Source organism: Aulonocara stuartgranti (genome assembly GCF_965226115.1).
Source record: "Aulonocara stuartgranti genome assembly, chromosome: 15".
NCBI lineage: Eukaryota > Metazoa > Chordata > Actinopteri > Cichliformes > Cichlidae > Aulonocara > Aulonocara stuartgranti.
The window spans coordinates 11,217,677-11,236,501 of record NC_138951.1 but is presented as its reverse complement, the minus strand read 5'-3'; the positions used below and the strand labels follow the sequence as shown (position 1 = coordinate 11,236,501).

At 41.0% G+C, this 18,825-nt stretch overlaps 1 protein-coding gene across 4 annotated transcripts in view; it reads left to right on the top strand.

Moving 5' to 3' along the window:
* Positions 1 to 18,825, top strand: part of sash1a (SAM and SH3 domain containing 1a) — a 174,736-nt gene that overhangs the window by 88,232 nt on the left and 67,679 nt on the right. The window contains exon 1 of one of the 4 annotated variants that reach the window (XM_082506749.1): positions 14,307 to 14,549. The exons of the other annotated variants lie outside the window; for them this stretch is intronic. The gene's annotated coding sequence lies outside the window, so the exon portion shown is untranslated. Of the gene's footprint in view, positions 1 to 14,306; positions 14,550 to 18,825 lie in introns of those variants that run through there. 4 annotated transcript variants of the gene reach the window in all.

Here is an 18,825-nt window from a genome sequence, read left to right as displayed (position 1 = left end):
GTACCATAGCAAAGAACCATCAAAGTTCAGCACCTGTACTGTGTTTAATGTGATTTACTGAGATTTACTGAATAAAGACAACACCAGTCAGCTAGCTGGAGGTTGTAGTTAACAATCTGCTTCAGATTCTTTGGAAAAATTAGCTTTAAGTTTGATCTTTAATTTGGGATTTTTTGTCCTCTTTGAAATAAGTCTCTTTTTTTCTTGCATTGTCTTACTATGTATTCCGTTTTAATTAAATATGTTTATGAGTACAGCCCTTTCTCATTCATGAATGCTGAGAGGAAAGGGAAACATTAAAAAAAAATAGCTGTGCTGTTTCATAAATTGCTTGCTGCCTATGAGACATGAAAAAGACTTTGACTAGGCTGGCTGATGCTGACATAAAAGCTGTCTGGTGCTTTTGAAGGCGCAAGCCTTTGAGAACTGACGCTCTGAATCTGCACTTTGTCTGAGCTACTGGAACTGTGCTGCTGCTGCTGGGGACCAAATACAAGGCAATATTTAATCAAATGGAATTGAAAAATACAGTTCTGTCCACTGAGATGTTGTTAGATTGACAAGTATTTATCAAAATTCCCATTATTGAATGTCTCTCAAAGTGTGTTTCAGGCTTTTCTGTCGAGAACGCTCACATGTACATTCGCACGTAGGCTAATGCCTGGTATAGAAGGAATTGCTGCATTAAAGACTAACAGCTTGCCTATTAAATGCAATTCCGGTGTATTTTTAAAGAGAGAGACACATGCAAGCTGGCGGAAAAGTGAGACGGAGACACAGAGGGCAAGAAAGGAAAATCACAGATAGTCATCATTATCTAGCTCCAGTCCACCCAGCAGTGGAGCAGATCAATACAGTGTACCCAGCATGGCTCTGCAGTGGAACCAGCTCCACAAAACCTCTCATTACTGCCCACACTCTCATTACTACACACACAAACCCACACACTTTCAGTCACAGGGCTGCAAGTGCATGCACACACATGCACTGTTCGCACTTGCGAACATGCCTATGCATATTGTGTTTATGTGTCACTCTTAGGCAGTCCTTCAGCAAACGTTGCCCACACATTACACATCTGAATAAACATGTGCTTTGATTTTCCCTTGTTTCAGATGTTGCAGCGCTTGGTTAACTGGTTGTAAAGAATTTGAATGAATCCAGAGTGGTGGCCTTTTTGTGAGTGTGCATTAGGGTGCGGTTTATTGAGTAGTATCCCATAGATTGGTTTTGTTACAGTAAAGCGTAAATCCCATTAACGTGTCAGCCCTTATAGTTTCACATGCACACTTCCAATTATTCCAAATCCCAATCTCAGTGAAATTAGGTCATGATATTTACTGTGTTAACGAGTTTCTATTTTTGCATAATTATCATGGAGTTGGTGGGATTGGAGGAGGGAATTGAGTCTCAATATAATCCTCCATGCCTCTAGTGAATGTATTGTATGTAAGGCAAGTTGATCTGTGCTCTGGGTTGGTTGTAGGAAGATCTATCAGCCTCCTTATTTGACTCTTTGATCGAGATTTTTTTTTTTCTCTCTTTCTTTTTTTAGAGATGGAACAAGGTTTTGGGATATCTTTTTACTCACTGTTGTATACATTTAATATATTTGTTTAAAAAAAAATGTCAAGTGCATCTGCCCTTCTTGAAGAGCAGTATGCATTTATGTGAGCTCTCCAGTACTTTGGAGCACCCCAAAGGGTCCTCAAGCTCTGTTTTGCATTCACCATGAAGTTCAACAAGCCAAAGGATGCCGACACCAAACTGTAGCACAGAGCTCTGTTTTTCTCACTCTTAATCAAATCAAGGACAGGCTGTTTGTACAGCAGTTTGCAGACTTTCATTGCATTCATTTTCCCCTTGTGACTCTTGATGCATGTAAAATGAAGTTGGTGGTGCTCAGGGGACTGGAAGGCGCTAGACAGTCACTCTGGCAGAGTGGAAATCTGATCCAGAAAATACAGCTGTGCGTATCGGTGTGTTTTGTGTCATTTCCTCACACACACAGGAACACCAGATGTTCTTCTGTATTTTATTGCTAGCTGCCCCAGGAGAGAGTAGAGCCACCTGCTGGATGAGCTCTGCTGCTGGTGCACCATGACCTTGTATATGTATAGAAGCTTCCATCTGCTTCCTTTGCACACCATACAGCTGTGGCTTACTCATAAGGATTGCCACCTCATAAAGACTAAACTAAGTTCAAAGAAGGAAGAGCATGATTTTCTTTTTGATTTAATAAATGAAATGTATCCTGTGTGTGGTTTAAATAATGTATGTGGCTGTGGAGTCTACACAGTGAGCCTGTCAGCACATGTTTTTTTTATTAATAGTGCAGAATTTGAATGTGTAAGTTGAATGAAAAGTTGGTTTACTTATTAATGCACCACAATTGTAACTCTAGGATTCATCTTACTCAATCAAGGAATTTTGGTGAATGCTTCCTTTGTGGAAGCGTGTATAACCAAGCTCATATGAGACTGACTTATGCATCGATGTTTTCCCCATGTTATCTTTTCAACCTGTCATGACTTAGTGATACAAAATCAGCGTGATCGGCTGTCACCCTCTGAATGCATTAGTTTGAAGCCAAATCAAAAGAGAGAGACGCATTATGTATTTAAGCTCCTTTCATCTTACTCTCACATTCCCAGCCTTCATATTTCAGTGAAAATTGCCATGGCAACGTGTCTGTAAGGCATCGGTGCGAGAGTTTAAGGGACGGAGAAAAGACTGAGCAAAAAATAGAAAAACCAAAAAACATAGCAGCTTTGGGCAGAGAAAAGCAGGCAGCAAAAGAAGGAAGGTGTTTCTCTTTCAGTGGGTTTACAAATGCAGCGCCTTAGTATGGTTGTAGTCAACCAAAGAACATCTTGATCGGCTAAAATCGTATTCTCTCTTCAGCCAGTGGATTTATCATGGAAGGGTGCAATATCTCTAGATTAACTAGAGTGCACCTTTAGCCTCATAAGCCTAAATAATCAACATAATGAACTATCACTTAAAACTCTGCAACTTTTTTTTTTACCTGAACAACAACAACAGATTCTGAGCCCACACAGTCCTCCATCATTTTAATACTTAAATGATAAGTAAATAAAATGATCAGTAGACCAAACATAATAAAATATGCCAGTTCTGATATGTTGACAAAAATCCCCAAAGTTTAAACATGAAAGCTGCTGGAGCATTTTAGCATTAAGGAAGAGGATTAGGCTACTAAAAAAAATCTTTAGGTCATGACCTTTTTCATAATTATTATTATTATTATTATTATTATTATTATTCAGTATGAATAATTTATTCCCATGACAAAATGCAAACTTCTTAAGTTTATAATCAACTTTTTGGCCATCAACTAAGTTCAGTATCAGTATACAATAAATAGGTTTGACATAGGAATCTCCTAATAGTTTGGGTAACTCACCCTGATTTGCCTCTTGTAGCCTGTTTGTTAGGGGGAAAAAAACAAACCTTTTTTTTTTTTTAATGTGACTACAGCCCTATTAGTTTGTCCAGTTTAAAAAAAATAAAATAAAATAACAATCTATAATCTGATGGCTGGATTATTAAGTGAATATTTGATATCAAGAAACACCTGGATTCACTCAATATGGCTCTTTCCTTCCTGGCTTCCTGTGTGACCAGAATGCCGTGGGCCTCTGGTGCAGTTTCAGTACAAAGTACAGTGCGGTTGAGAAGAACTTGAAACAATCCTATGGTAAAAGGATTATTCTAGTTTAGGTGGTAACATTTTTTTTTCATGGGCCTTTAAAGTATTTTCAGACTAAGTATCTGATTGGGAAAGTAATATACCCTGCAAAAAAGCCCAATGTTTTGTTATTTGTAATTTTATTCTGGGCACCCAGGTAACTTTTGCTGATCGTAAACAGAATCATTAGACCTGATAAGATTGTACACATTTTGCAGAGACGTACTGTCAATCCATAACAGCAGTCTTAGGTAAATTTCATGTTAATAAGTAAAATTGGGAGATATATCCTTTGGCTTTATTTTATAAATATTAAAGTCACTGTTATTGTTGCACTCAATATCCCATTTCATTCTTTAATGAAGTAGAATAAACCTACTGAAGCTAGCACAATTTTTTTTGTGTGTGTGTGTGTGTGTGTGTGTGTGTGTGTGTGTGTGTGTGTGTGTGTGTACTCGTTGTGCTGCGCTCATTCACACAGCCTAAGGAAGAGAGGGTTACAGTAGGAGTATTTTCAGTTTTCCCAGTGCTCTCAGTAAAGGAACTGATCTAAGCTGTTTCCCATTGGCATTAAATATGCATTAGTCCCAGCCTTTCATGTGGGCGCTGAGCTGTGTTTTGTGTAAGAAGTCCTGAGGATATTTTCTGATACTTGGAGCCCACCAATTTTTTATCTCCATCTTTTAATTAAGGAGGAGAATGAGATCTGTAAGAAAGCAAGCTAATCTTTATTAAATGGAATTTCTGGGACACTGATTTGCTTCAGGGCTAGTTACAAAACATCCTGCCAACAAACACTACAAACCCCCAGCACTAAAATCTATTCTCATCAATTAACCTTGAGAAACCAAGGGAAAAGACCACACTGACATTATACGGCATGGTATTAACATTGCCTAATAATCATCTCTACCCCTTACCTGTTATTTCATTCATTCTCTTTGAATAATGTCATCCGAGGGTCTAGTCCCTGACAGAATCCCACGTTCACCCTGTCAGTAAGCTATCACCAGCTCAGGCGTTGTGCACAGCTTGTGGGCCTCGAGCTTGGTTCTTTCTTGTATAAAGACACGGTAATCAATCTTTTTTTGACAGGCTTTAATGGAAGGGTAGGGGGTCTATGCCCACGTTGGGCATTCCCAGAAAGGGGTGATTCTTAATCCCAACATTGTGCTGGCTGGTGTGGCCACCTCTGGTTGCCCTTATTTCCCCTCTACTGGCAGGTTGGCCCTCCGCTGTTCTATTATCCCTCTATCTGTAATTAAACGCAGCCAAAGGGTTTCTGACAGGAAGGATCTGCGGCTTTCCATGACCCGAGGTGGGTGTGTGTGTGTGTGTGTGTGTGTGTGTTAACGTTAAGTCCTCATACCGTAAAGGTTAGAAAGGGATTACTGTAACGTTAGCCAAAATAATAAAGCTGGAGAATTGATCAACTGTCCATCAGATACAGCGCACAAACCTTTAAAATCGCACAATTTGGACATACAGCCTGTCTTGTGCAATAACTAATGCTGTCCATTCCCTCCGGAGACCTAATTTTGTCATGAAAGCCATAAGCTCACCTTAGAACGAGTGCAGAAGCCTGCACCCCTATCTCATTCTTTGTGGGGGTTGTAGGTGTGGGTAAATAATGGTGATACTCAACAATTCTCACCAGCACACTCTATGACTGTAATTTCACACAATTTAAGCACGCTCTATTCACACTCATAAATCTCAAACTTCTCCCCATTTCTTCCCCCCATCTTTCCTCTGGAGACCTGCAAATGTTAATGCCAGTGTTTTGTGAGTGTAACCCCTTGCCAAGGCTCTATCTGTGGGCCCACGCTGGCTAGAATTGGACAAGATTGGAACCTGTCGCAGTAATGGGGTCTCTGACCCAGTAGGGCCATCACAGACCGTCTTTGTGTGTATAGGTGTGTAGAGGTTCATATACACAGGTCTGTGCATGTGCTGTGATTTATAGGGACACAAACCTTCCAATAGAGCCTGAAGGGCATGGCTGGGCTTCCATAAATAAGCAGCCTTGGTTATCAGCAAGGTAGGAAATATTGATTATTTTAAATGGCTATCGCATTACTCTCATAAATATGCATCGATTGCACATCATCGGGTTGATGTCCTTCGATTTGGTTTTGAAAAATGCGAAACCGTTAGCAGCTCATGAAATAAACAGCCATTTGTAAAATCTTATTTATCTCCTGAAGGCTCCTTTTGAGAAAACGTTGTTTACGAACAGGCTATCCCGACTGAATTACTGAATTCAAGGATGAAAAAAAAAAAAAAGGACAGACTATACCCACAGTCGTATAAATTGCTGCAGGATAACTATCATTTATCTTATAACCCCAAACCATACAAAACGGAGAAACCTCTACTTTTCCAGGAACCTTTGGAATCATTTCCTAGTAGTGTTATCCATCAGTCGTGTTACAGCCCATTGAAAGAAAACAAAATGTCAGTCTCCCCAGAATAGACCCCATGAACCATCATCTCCATGTTCCACTACAGTTTAAACCACCATACCTTCCAGATACAAGACTTTACCAAAGTACAATCACAGTGTCTGCAAAATATACAACACATCATTAACTGTGGTCTACCTCTGGTTATTTAATACACTGTTTCTTCTCTCTGCGAACCTCCCCCCGGTGGAAAAGCCTCAGGAGTATAGATGGTTCGTGGATACCACTGCCAACACAGGAATTTTGAAACCCAAGTCAGCACTCATTCTAAGATGAACTGCGCTTTACCTCTTGCCTCTTTCTTCTGTGCATTAACTCCGGAGAATTTTGGCTGTCGGCTTTTCCCTCGTTTCCTCCAGTAGCTGCTGAGAAGGGGTGATCACTTTGACGTCGCTGAGCCTTGCTCACCGTGGGTGTAAATAATCAGATTTGTGACAAGAAGGGCCGCTAGTCAGAGGAGGTGAGAATTGAATTTTTGAACTCTCATCTTATTGTTCTGGTATGAATCATCTTCAGCCGATAAAACAGCATGCCCCCGCTGTTCTCATGAAGAGAAACTGAATTACTCGTTTGAAACTGAGGCGAGCAGCGATTAAAGCTGATTCGGCGACTGGCAAAGGGACTCGTGCAGCGTGCCAAGATGCATCTATGCATCCCATCTTTGATAGATTTGGCTACTGTATTAAATAAGTGAAAGCTTCTTACATTAATCAGAATGCTTTGTTTGGGGAAAAAAAATTGTTGGAAACCCCAAAGAATAACTCAAAAAGCAATATTGTTTTACACACCCACCCAAATTAGGGAATGTAAGTTGTCACCATGTCAAGTAAGATAATTAAGATGCTTTCCAACGGCATTGTTGACAGAGTTGTAAAAAACAAACAAACACGAAAACACTTGTATGTCTCGTGCATCTTTGTTGTTTGAATCACCACAAAAATGGTGAGACAAGTGTGTGCTGACAGGCTGAATTTTGTGAAGCCTACACAAACGCAAGAGTTAAATGTGATGGTGAAAAAGAAAAAGAGGGAAAGACCACTGACCCGAGTTCAACATGCTGTTGCTCACTGCTCTGTGGCCTGGATGGAGAATCCAACTTTATTATGTAACACCAGTGACTGTAAGCTCAACAAACAGGGTTGAGGTTGGGCTGGAGCCCATCCCAGCTGTCAAAGGGCAAGAGGCGGGGTACGCCACTGACGGGTTGCCAAGTATCACGAGGAGATCTTAGGAGAACTTAACATGCTTATCTTTGTACTGTGGGAGGAAGTGGAAGTAACCAGAGAGAACATGCAAGCTCCAGCCAGCAGATTCAAACCCAGCACCTATTTGTTGTGAAGCAGTAGTGCTAACCACCACACCCACGTGCCTGTGTGATACACAGTGCGTAAAATAAAGAATGATCCCTTTTCAAAAGGCATAGATATAGAAGCTTACGGTAAATTTTGAAATGCTTAGCTGAATATAAAGTTTAACATAGCAAAACTTACAACGTGTCCCCTTCATGACACGTGGATTATGCTTATATGATTTTCAAACATGCCCCATATAATTCTGAGCCTGTTTGGAGCCACTGCAGCCACTGCTGCTGTTGTGCTGCCTACCGGCAACCACGTGAAACTTGCGGATCCCATATTTAACAGTACATGGGACTGGTGAGTGGCTGGGGAATTAAAGCCCTTAAAAATAGGATTATTCTTTTTCATACACCCTGTATGTTAATATAATATCATACTTTTTCAAATGCAAGTGTCCTTCATACCCAAAGTGTAAATTTTTACTAATCGGTCATCAAATAGCTTGACAGTCATTACTTTTCTGTAAAGGATAGAATTGTAGCGCTTTGCCTCCATTCAATTTATTTTTCCCCACCATTTATCAACCTCTAAACTAAATTCTCTCCATGGCTGAAGCCTGTGGATGAGATTTTATTCATCATTTTCCTCAAAATAAAAGTTTTAAACACGTTAATAAATGAGTTCCCTGGAGCCTGACCGAGCAGGACATGAGCAGATTCAGCCTGGAGGCAAGGCCTTGAATAGAAAGAGCAGCGGAGAGCTTGATCTGTCTTTATGCGCTTTTAATTACACACGGCCGGATGGCCTTTAATCCCCAGAGAGCTGAGGTGAAGCTCACGTCAAGACCAGAAAGAGACGGGGAGAGGGGAAGGATCACCTGCACCTCTGAGGGCAGCGCGAGGTTAATTCAGCAGACACATTACAAGAGCCACAGGCGGCTGTCAATCATTCCACAGTATTTTGACTGACATGTAGTGGAAAAAAACTGTCAGTTAGCAGTAGACTCACAACCCTTACTCTACATGGATTTACTGCCCGTGTTTTAGAACACGTATGCATATTTCCCCAGGAAGGAAAACCCTCTTTACGTTTCCAGTTTGTAGAGAAACCTCAGCTGAGTTAATGTGCTTAGCTTTTTGCAAAAATGTAATGTTTCATTTTAATGATCAACTGGCAGGTAGCTAGTGCTCTGTAGTGGGTAATGTGAGAAGACATATGGTTTGTAAAACTGACTGATCACAAAGACAACAGATAAGATCAAGTTAAGGCTAGTTTGTGTGTATTTGTGTGTGTCTGCTGCCCATATTCACATTAGACTGAATATGCTCATTCACGTGCAGCTATCAACAATTGCACGTCCACATAGATTCTCTGTTGAGTCCAATTTTTCCCATTACAGTATCCCAAATTGCAAATTCTCCCTGGTGGGCTTTACCATCTATACTGTTCTTTCTCGCTGTTTTCTCTCACACATTTACTTTCAAACACATTTTGTCAACACACATTTCAACAGTTCAGAGCACGCTGAACAGCAAGATCAGAGGGAATAAAACACTCACACAGAGAGAGCTTTTATGTATCGGAAACCCTTTTCATTCTTATGAATCTCACCTCCCAGAACTGTACTTTTCTACGAAATGAGTGCTATAACCTCAAGGCAATGTCAAGGTGAAGGAAACGTGTCAGCGCCTCCCTGTTGAGCTTTTTCTCGCTCCGGCTCTCTCCAGTTAATGACTCGAGTGTGGAGAGTGTTACCCTAGCTAGGCCTGGCCAGATGAGCCCAGAGGAGATGGCCAGACTGTAATCACAGGCAATCATCAGCTCTCTTCCTAGATCTCTGCTACTCTGGACTGAACGGTATGGTCCTAAACCCGTGATTTGAGCCGTAAGGTGAGTGAGACCGAAGGAAAGGGGAGGGAGAGGATAAACAATAAAGGTTTACACTATGAAGTATGCACAATTGAGAGATTATAGTGATGTTCATGGTCTTTATTTGGTGTGTTAACATGCTAAAACACAAATTTTATTTGAAGACAGGTATTTAAATGTGGTTACATTTTGACTGGAGGGGGGGGTTACATGAAAAAGTCCTTATCACCAAGACACGAAATTCTTTAAAATCTATTAAATATTGCCTAGAGAGCAGTAGGCCCGGGTTTGAGTCTGACCTGTGGCCCTTTGTCTTCCCCTTTCTGTCATCACTTTCCCATCTATCTACAATGTGTCTACCCAATAAAGGCTAGAAGGCCAAAAAAATCATCTTAAAAAAAAAATAAGAAAAGAAAATCCATTTAAGAGTTGCTCAGACTTTTATAGTAAATCTGGGACGAGTGAATGCCAAGGAAACACCAACATGGTGTGAATTCACAACGATGCGTATCTGTCTGAAATTTCCTGGCAGTCAGTTCAAAGGTGTCTGTAGTGGTAGACCGATCAGTTAACCAACAGATCAATAAAAAGCTGTATGAGTAAGTAAGACAGTCTGGGAAAAAAAATGAGGGTTGCAGTGCAAGTATGAGAAAATGTCCATAATAATTAGTCATCGTAGCTGCAATTTGACTCAATCTTGGTTGGTCCACCGCTGATAACTGCGAAAACTTCAATCGTAATGACATTGGCCGCCTTCTGACTTTCTCTAGTGCAGAGAATTCACAGCACCTGAGTGGGTGTAAAATAAACAATCCACCCCTCATTCAAGAAATCTTCAAACTCCACACAAACAAAAAAAAAAAAAGATCCACAAGCATGTCTCACTGCAGGTCAGTAAGAAGACTACAGAAGGTAACCCTATTAAAAAAATAAATAAATAAAATCATGCAGCTTGACGTGGTGGGTCCAGGGACTGTGACTTCAAAATCCTCGAGGCTAAAACTAATGGAGTTCTGCTTCTTCCAGCTTGTCTGTCTCTCTTCATCAAAACACAACAACCCCCACATAGCCTGCAGCACTGATAGTAATATGCGATACAGAATGGTTGTTCGTTTAATTTTACAGCCAGGCATGCTGGTGTCACTCAAAAAAAAAAACCCCTGAAAAAATAGTCTAATCTACCTGGACTGATGGACAGAAAGAGCCATGTTTTTGCAGTCATGCCAGCTCTGTCTTTGGAGCTGTAAACTTTTACATGTCAGTGGTGCTGTGTGAGAGAAAAGCCTTGGACTTTTTGTCTCCTACCCTCAATCCTACGTGCTCTGCGGTTGAGTCTGGTTGTCTGCTTTCTGCTGTGGTCTTTCATCACGTTCACTCCCCATTCTGGCATGCCTACTAGTATCTGTGTGGTTGTGTGTGTGTGTGGTTGTGTGTGGGGGGGGATAAGACAAGAACTTTACTGCCATCTAGTGGCAACAAAACCACTGCCCTTCCTGTGGGGTCAAGGAGATCAAGAAAAAGAAATGCATGGAAAACAGTGGTGTGGAGTGTTGTCTAAACACTGTTCATATACATCTCTCATGTGTCTTTGTGGTGGTTGATGCTGGTACTTCATTAATGGGAGTCCATATTAGTGTAGCAGGTCAAGTTAAGTCAATGAGCAAGTGCTAATTCCTCTGCAGTCCTGTGCACTGCCACTCGTCACACATTTGCATATAAATTGCTTTAAACGTGATGTTGCTCCTAAATTCCTTAACCACCACTTGTTTAAAATTCATGAATGCTTTTGAATTTTGTCAGGCATGGTTGAGCTGTCAAAAAAACCTTTGATACGTTTAAAAAAAAAAAAAAACCCTGCAGGTGTGCATGCGCACAGGCATTTGGCCTGAGATTTTGTGAAATTCTCTCCTATTTTGTCTGTGAAAAGCTCTGGAAGCTCCCTCTGTCTCAAGCCGTCTCTCTCTTTATTTCTTTGTGTGTTTGTCCCCGCACGCGTGTGTGTATTCAGACTCATTACCCAGTCTTGGCTGGTGAAGAGAGCCTTGTCTCTGTGGGCATCGATGTGTTAATGTACACTGTCTAGTTATCTCTGGTTACCATAATCAGTATTCAGAAACAGTCTCTGCTGGAAGTGCAAATATTTTGTTAATTTTCAAACTGGGACTTGCAAAAACATGCATGTGAAACACTTTTTTTCCCCTGTAGATTTTAGATGTTTTGCACCACAGCTAACCTATTTCTAACCTTTTAATCAACATGAACAAACCAAGGTAGAACAATTAAAATTGGGCATGTCACAAATTGTTTTGGGCACAGGATACACCCATGCTCTGATGCTGCCTATCTATTGCTAGCGGGGGATCGGATTTTAGACAAATTCTCTTGTTCAGAGTTAATTTGTGTCTGCTGTTTGATTGTTTGCCTCAGGAGGAACAAGGATAGTGCTTAAAGTAATTGAATGGCCCATTTACATTCTACTAATTGATTGTGAGGGTTTTTTTTTCCTGTGTTGCCCTGTATAAGACAGAGTAGAGTCCAGCAAGAAGCAGCAAATGAAACCTTTACAATCAAACAATAAACAGATCAAGTAATTGTAATATGAAAATATATTGGGTTTTTTCCAAGATTTCGAAAAAATGTATATATTAGGCCATAATGTAGTGGATTACACATTCACCTGACAAACAAAAGTTCCCTGGGAGGAGAGACAAATCTATTCTTGTTAAAAAAAATCTACCAAATCAGAAATGCAGTGCTATTGGATGTGGTGACCCCTTGTGACAAGAGAGCAGCTTTATTTGCTTTGGGCTACATAAATTAAACAGTCAGCCTTAATAAATCCTGATCAAAAGCTATACTTCATAAACACTAGACACTAGAAAGGACTGCTCTTTAGGTCATCAAAGTATATCTGTTTGTCATAACTACAGTGACCTGCAACTTCATGCAGTCAAAGCCAGTTAAGCAACAGTGGAATGCCTTTGATGTACCTGTACCTGCTTGTGCAGCTTCTTTCGAGTATGCGTGGCTATTTTACAGCATGCCCCTTTGAACTGTTTTGGGGTTTTGTTTTGTTTTTAATTTTTCAATTGCAGTGGCCATGCTCATTGGGTTTGTATCTAGCTTGCTAGCTGAAATTAAAAGAATACAAATCATTGCCTCTTGTTCATGCATTAGAAGGTTTTATGGGCTGTATTAAAGGCTGGAGCTTTGTGCTGCTTTTGTTATAACTGACTGATCTGAACTGAAGGTGTAATACGCAACATCGGGAACTGCCTCGTCTAGCGGCTAAAAAACATGAAAAATATTTAACTTCATCTGCAGGAAATGTGCTGTCTAACCACTTGAACAAAGAATGTTGACCACATTTTCTCAGTCTGCCTTCATCTGTATGTGTATACACTCCTAAAGACAGCCTGTTTATGTTCCCTGGTCTCTGCACATCCCTGAGATTCACTTGTGTGATTTATTTATTTTTCTTCTTTTCTTCTTCTTCCTTTTTTTTTTTGCAAGTCCTTCGCTGCGCATTTACATGACCCCTTGCACTTTGTTTGCTTCTCTAAACGTTGTGATGGCAGGTCTAAACAGGATGCAGGTCAGCTGAAATGGTTTACACAGGAGATCCTGATGCATTTATTGCGTTGAGACAAAGCTGCACTGCTACACTTCAAACATCTACATGTAGCAGGAGTTGCAATGAGTTGCTGCACAGCTTGTCTTTACAGTTGAGCTATACATCTCGCCTCAGGCTCTCCAGCCCATCTTTACCAGCTTTGGAAACGCAGATGAAAATGCAAGCTGACCAAATAGACTTCCTCCTTTGTAGTTACAAGTTTTTAGCAGCTACACATCACCTCTAGATATGGCTTCACAGTGTTTTGAGCTTCAGTTGCTTAAATAATGTGCACTGTTTCTGATTTGCCAGCATGTCATTGTCTGCTCACCATCACCCTCGCGTCTGAAAGAGTGGCGTACCCTATGCTATTTGGTTGTGTCAGCAACACTGACTTTGGTGAGCCATCTCCTGGCGAGTGGATGTAGGACATTTCTCTGGTACCTATCCAAGCCTATGTCTGCCCCGCCATTCCATTCCTCACTGTTACTATCTGTCATCCCCTCAGTTTCTCCTTCCTCCTCTCCCATGACCTCAAGGAGTCCTCAGGAGGTAAAGTTTTCCAAAATGGGAAGATTGTTTTTTTTCCCTTCCTCCCCATCTGTCTCTTTGGTCTCGTTTTCCCTCTCACAAATTAGCATAGAAAAAGAAGAAAAAACACCCCAAACCTCAATGCTGAGTGACTCATTCAAATAATTGTTGCTTTAACTGTATCAAGTTACTCTTTTCTCTGACTCCCTTTTTACTTTTCTTCCTTTCCCCAGTACAGTGCGGTATCTGGGCCACTTGTGAATTGGGGCCTTTCAGTGAAAAGGCAGGAAAAAAACGAGTGACATCAGAGAGAGAGAAAGAGAGGGATCTAAAGTCGCCCTGTAATTTTCTGTTCTGTTTCTGTGATTGCATATATGACCATAACAGACAACCGGTTAGCTGGTTCACTTTGTACATGTACATGTATATTACATTAGTAAAGATCCCCCATGTGTCTGTGTTTTATTTTAGCATGTTTGCGCTGCTTGTGTGTCTAGGTGGAGCTTGACATTGTTGACTTTTACAGCAAAACAGTTTTACAGGAGGGCTGTTCATAACCGAATAACAGAAAACAAAGAGACCCTCGCGCGTGTGTGAGTGTGTGTCTGTGTGTGTGCAATGAAAAGACAGTAAGAACAAAGAGACAAGAGATGGCGAAAGAAAAGGGGAGTGTACGGAGAAAGAGGAAGGCCAGAAAAAAACTCCACTTTTGAGAAGGAGAAGAAATTTGAGACATGTTGAAACATTTTTGGATAGAGGAGAGGAAAAGGGCAAGACATGCGGAGTGAAGGATGAGATCCCTCCCCCTGCCAAACTCGAGTTATACTCTTGACTATTCTATAGCTAACCCTTCCTCTTTTCCCCTCCTCTCCACGTCCCATGTGAGCAGCAGCCCGATGACTGGACCTCTGTGTGTCTCCACTCTGCTTACGCTTTGCTGCGCTCTGGCAGACATGCATTGTTCTCCACTGTACACTACTTGTTGCTCCCGTTCTTAAAGAGTTAGTCGGTGTTAGCTCGGCAGAAAGAGTGGGAGGAAAATACTCAGCGACAGCCTCGCGGTGAGTACTGACATTTTAATTTTTTAGAGAGGAATATTCTTGTCTCATTCATTTGTGGTGCCTGTCAAAAGGTTTTCAGTAGCATAACAAGTTTTTCTGAGGGATATCTTCAGTGGAAGATTTTTAAATAAGACAATCAGTTTGGCATGCCATGTAAAGAACATAATTCATTAGTTTTTTTTTCATTGAGTAAGTTGGTGAAAGACATGCTCTGGTAGTGAGAGCCCTTTTAGCTCGGCTCTTGTTTCTTTTGCTGACTCACTCTATTAACTTATTTCATATGGCTCCGTGGTGTGTAGAAGTGTGTTGTGTGCATGTGTTTGCCATTGTGTATAGTTTCTTAAGGAATTCTGTACAGATGCACGTGTATATGTCATTTAAATGTAATTATCAGCCCCTGGCCCTACCTGATGGTGTAAATGTGAGAATTTAACAAAGATGGAGGGAGCAAAACATAGGGGGGGGGGGATGCTGGCATACAGCTGTTACTCACTGTTTGCTTCGCTCTCTCAGGTCTGTATTGATTTCCTTCTCTCTCCCCACTAAACGAGAACAATAGCTTCATGCCTGGCCAAGACCCCCCAGTAAATAACTCAGCTAAATATCTACAGCAAATCTCCAGCAAGATGTTGTTCATTGATTGCTTTGTCATCAGATGTGCACACACAAACACACACACATACATACGGAGGAGAAATACACAAACACTCAATCGGGCCTTGTCGTCTAGAGGGACTTCATTGTTTGGTGTGCATAATTGTTTGTGTGTATGTGTCTGTAAAGGCCTTGTCCAAAAAGGTCTTGGACAATGAAGTCTGTCACCGGGGGATGTGGATTTCTATCTCCCTCTCCTTCCCTCTCTCCCTTTGCTTTTCCTGTCCCAGTCTCCCTTCACATCTGGATCTCCCCACCAGCTGACAAGGAACAAGGGAGCGGATGGAGGGAGGAAAAAGGCATGGATTGGGGGGGGAGGGAAAGAGAAGGTTAGAAATTGGAGGAAGGGGAGTGTATTTGAGCCAAAGTTCCCTCCATGCAGGAAGAGCAAACTTCACAATGTTATTGTGATTGTCTGATGTATGGGAGGAAGCGCAAACACTGCATGTGCGTAAACACACACACACACACACACACACACACACAGTCCTTCACACGCAGGACTTAAGTTCACATGCGTGCAAATACAGTAAATGAACATGGGCAAATGTACACACATTTAAACACATGCAATACACATTTAAAGGACTGTGAAGCCAGCGTTAAGCCGATTGAAGTGACACTCATGCAGCGTCACTATTTAGGCTCAGAGAAAAACTGGTGCCGGTGCTTGTTGGAGGGCTTTGGCCTTACCATGTGTCAAGTTTTTAATAGGAAATTTTGCACAAGGCTTTAGCTGTCGAAGCAAGTCCTTTTCCCTCTCGGTCTCTTTACTCTACTGCCTTCCAGCTCATTAGCCCATTGCTAAGCTATACTTGAAATTAAATCCGTTTCCTGGATTGAAATTGGAAGTAAAAAATATATATATATATCTGCCAGAAGAAGCCGTGCAGGCCAACTGTTGCAATGTTCTGCCAAAGCTGGTCAACCTTCGCCTGTTTATCCATACCAGGGCAGAGCCATGTGCCATGGCAACAGGTGTATGCTGATTATTAATATTAGGCAACAGGCGAGGCTGCGTGAATGCACGATGATTTAAAGGGGTAAACGTCCCCCTTACATCTGCTTTAGCGGATTCTGTGCAGCACACACGATTGGGGGAGGTAAAGATTGGGGACATTGATAAAACACGAGCAGTTATTTCCTCCACAGCCTCCCAGGAATTGTTTGACTATGCAGTTTCTGCCATATGTGCATGTGTAATTCAGCCATCTCCCTCTGTCAGTGCAGCTGGTCTGCGTCTGCCCGTATCGCTACTTTTCATATTACTTATGGCCTTTAGTCAAGCCTGCATCATTGTGCGAAATATAGGCAAGAGGGATGATGTTACAGTGCAGGTGGCATGAGTAAGACTGAGGTCACTGCTGAATGGGTTTACAGTGTGAATAGCTTCTCTTTGTGACTTGACATCACTGTGAATACTATAATTTTAGGGTGTATGAGTTTTTGCTTTTCATAGTAAGCATGTTTTGATATATAAAACATATACAGCATAACAGTGATGGACTGGAAAAGTGGCCCTGTTTTGGCTTTGTAATCCGTATAGTTCTTATACTGTGGTAGTGGATGTCGACCAAGTGTGTATGTTTTACATCATGATGTCACTAAGCGGGCTGAGGGCTACAGCCAATGATGTAGTGTCACTTGGCACAAGTGACACTACATCGCACTGTCTGTGTGCCAACCAACAATCAGCCAGGAGAAAAGTGACATGTGTTGAGCTGCGTTAAAAAGCCCTGATTTGTTTTGGTCTGTGTAATAACATTCATTCAGCAGTGGTGTCAGTGCATCGTGTACAACGATCTTTCTCATATTTATGGAACAAGACCAAAAAAACTGACTGATGTCAAAGAAACTGACAAAAAGGGACTAAATGGATAATGATAAAGTCAGTGTGGATAAATACAAGGAGAAACCAAAGTACTGGAAGCGAACATAAAGGTTATTTGCATTCTTTGTGTTTTATTCAAACCAGCCAAATCTGGTTGAGCATATCAGTAGGTCTTCAGATATTCAGACGGGTGGATGGGCGAAAGTAGGCTACATGGCAACCATCAAATAAGAGTAGAACTCGAGTTTGGTTCTGCTCTTATCTCGGCTCATGTGCAATACATCACACTTTCTGTGGCCTTAAATGAGAGATTTGCCAGAGTAACTTCACTTTGGCAAATCTCTTATTAGTAGAGGAGGATATGTTTGCTATATACATGTGTGCGCACATGTGTAAAGTGCACACATTACTACTTGCATGTTGTGGTACTGTGTTGTAGTGTTTTATGTCTACAGTTAAATAATTTTAGTAAATTTTCCAGTTTACAAACAATATGGATGAACTTTGTGACTTTAGGCATTCTTTGCTGCAGCTGCTTGCAGAGAGGCACTCAATCCCTTGTTAGACATTCCTGATTTCACGCAGTCTTTGTTTTTGTTTTTCTTCCCATGAATACAACTGTGGCAGGGTCTAATGACAGACCAATGGCTGCACACAGAGCTTCACGGCTGATGTCCAAAGTAATCTGCTCCCTGACTAGTACTTGTGACAGTCTTATAATAAAGGCAAATATGTTCAAAGTGACACATGTATGTATGTTTAATATTATGCTTAGCAATAATAATTATGCTGCGTGCAAGAGAGGTAATAGAATTTAAACTAAACTCTGTTTTTCACCTTAATTGTTTTTCAGAAGGTATACGAATGATGCTAATACTCTGTGTAGACTGACCGGGCATTTATGTAGCAAACCAAATGTCTTTATCGTTGCAAGTAATCTGCAATCTGCTAAAAAATCTCTTCATTTTACAGCCTAATTGCTTTTTGGTGTGCTTGCAGCTTTGCCACAATAGTTTATTCTACAGTCTGTGAAGCAGAAGATTTGCAGGTAGATTCTTTTCCCCCCATTTGTATTTTTTCCAAAAATTCAATCAGTCGTATCTTTTTTTTTTTTTTTTTTTTTTTTTTTTTTTTGTGCCAGTTTCGTCTTTCATCTGGAACAAGATATCTGTGTGTGTTTGTGCACGTGTGTGTGTGCACGCATGCTTCTGTCTGAATGAGTCCTGGCAAATTTAATTAAAATTTTGCTAATAACCAACACTGAAGTCTTTGTTTTAGGCATATAATGAGTGAAGGAATCAGAAGTCACTGCATCGACCATCAGTTTTATTAGTTGTCACATTGAATACATCTATAGTATATATTACTATCAAAAGAATTTGTGGGTATGCATACACGTGGTAGTTGCATATACTCAGAGGGTCCTGCACGCTTGATTCTCTGTAGGTATTCTTCAAAGGGCTGTGCATTGCTGAGCTTATCCCTGAAGATTATCGCTATTCTTCCACCCTGTCATTTTTTCTTCTGTAGCTCTGGCTGCTGTAATTCTATGGTTCAGCAATTATTATGAAAGCTGGCTTTGAAAGCTCATTAAATCTATTTTGAAACAAGGTGGAGGCCAGGTATAAATCGCCTGCAAAAATCCAAGTTTTGAGCAGGTTACACATCATATTGAGATGAGAGGATTACAGCTATTATTGTTTAAAGAACATTCCCTGATTATAGCTCGCCCCTGTGTGTGGATACAAAGAGTTCTGATTACTGCTGGCACTGCCGCCTCACTTCCCAAGA